Source organism: Olea europaea, unplaced genomic scaffold (genome assembly GCF_002742605.1).
Source record: "Olea europaea var. sylvestris unplaced genomic scaffold, O_europaea_v1 scaffold855, whole genome shotgun sequence".
NCBI lineage: Eukaryota > Viridiplantae > Streptophyta > Magnoliopsida > Lamiales > Oleaceae > Olea > Olea europaea.
This window is the reverse complement of record NW_019266999.1, coordinates 254,552-256,518: the sequence shown is the minus strand read 5'-3', so window position 1 is coordinate 256,518 and position 1,967 is coordinate 254,552. Positions and strand designations below refer to the sequence as shown.

Sequence of the window (1,967 nt, the reverse complement as noted above, 5' to 3'; positions counted from 1 at the left end):
GTGACTTGCTGGCATTTCCCAGACTGCTTTTCAGATGCAGTGTCCGATGAATTAGTTATGTAGCTGCCACAAGTTTATTAATTTTCAAGTTTTTTGACAATGGATAACTGAATTAATTGTATTTGGGTGAACTTTTATTTGCATGGTTGTAACTTGTACGTCGTATTAAATATTAATTGTATTTTAGTTATTTGAATGACGTGTTGGTGTTGGTTTTGTTTGAACATATTATGGACTATGGTAATAAATTAAACTTTGTTCAAATCGACCAACCCAACCCAACCCAACCCGACCGACACTTGATTGGGTTGGGTTGGGTTGGGTTGGGTTTTAATATTTTCGTGGGTTGGGTTGGGTTGGTTTTTTGTCAAACCGACCATGTTGGGTTGGGTTAGGGTTGGGGTAAAAATCGACCCAACCCAACCCACGCCCACCCCTACTTATAGTCAAGAGGTGCAGCAAAATCCACATCACAATCCGTCTCTATGAGACAAATTGCAGGGCCAGGTTTCGGTTTCCAAAACACTAAAGCATAACTTCTGGTCATTATGAGTGACCATTATGGTATCCCCGGTGCTCAAACAAGAAAAACTGCGCATAGTTTTTTCAAGAACAGCTTTTGGGTTTGAGAGTTGGATGAACTTTGTTGAATGCGGCTGCAGTTTCATGAAATTTCCAGTCGGAAGTAAGGTGCTTTCGACCAGTACAAGCTCTCCTTCTTGTAAATTCAAGTTCTCCATCATCCAATCGGGCACCTTGATAAATCCCTCGTCCGCAGTGAATTCCGAGATGCCGCAGTGAGAAACTTGCCCTGGATTGTAATATGGTTTAATCTGAAACATATATGGATATGGGATATTCCTGGCCATCAATGCATGAAGGGCTGATTCGGGCATCACAATTTTATCGCCACATTTGAGTTCAGATTTTTTGGATTTGGAGAAAGAAGTACAACAATATGCTTGCTTGAACCCGAGTTGACCTCTGGAAAACCTGTTTTCCATGTTAAGTAACTGAAAAAGAAAAACCTAGTCCTGGGAATTGAACAAAAAGCTAAGATGAATGGCTTAAAGAGTACTAATTTAGGTTTTGGGTATAAGTATATATAGATAATGGGTTACTCATGTGGGGTGACCCGACCCGCAGGATCTTATAAGGGTTGGAGGGAGTGATTTGAATTTAGAATTCAAACTCATAACTCCCAAGTAACCACTTGAAACTTCAATATAGAAGTTATGGAAAAGAGGGGGAAAATGCAAGGTATAAAAAATATGGTGAAAATTCGTATGTAAATTCACATCAAAATTGAGAAGCCCCTAAAACCACATTTTTGGCATGAAGTCTCACAAGAAATGACACTTAGATTGTGGATAATAATCCCCTTCCATTGTGATCGGGATTTGGGCCATTGGAGTACAAGAAAATGCAAATTTTAGAGATTTGAAGGCAAGGTGATTTAACCATACAAAGATCTTGAAATTCATCTTTTCTAGTAAGTTTGTTGACCCAAAATTCATGTCAAAGCATTCTACAATTTTTCTACATTGGTATCAGAGCCATAAGGTTGAATTCCTTGCTGTAATTCATGCTTAATTATGTCATTACATGATAGAATTGGGTTATGAGTCTTGTATGCAAAGTTTTGAAATCTTATGTGGTATTTAGTGGCATCATTTGATAATTTACTGCCATTTTTTCGTTCATCTTCATGCAGCAAGATTAGTATGGTTAGAAAGTTCATCTCATAAGCTTTCCAACCATATAAAGAACTCAAATTTTGGATTTAAAACGAAGAAGTTATGAGTTTTTTGAAATTTGAATGATAATCTGAATTTTAAGCGTAAAACTTGGTAAAATCCTAAAATTCATCACGTGATAACTTTTTATACATTAAGTTTCATGTTGTCCATTTGGTATGGTTGGATAGATCTTCTCGAGACCTTTCTAACGATATAAAGATAATTAAT

General features: G+C 37.0%; 1 pseudogene; it reads right to left on the bottom strand.

Annotated features, from left to right (window-relative positions):
* Nucleotides 1-470: 470 nt before the first annotated feature.
* Nucleotides 471-1,004, bottom strand: LOC111391885 (annotated as a pseudogene).
* Between the last annotated feature and the right edge of the window lie 963 nt (nt 1,005-1,967).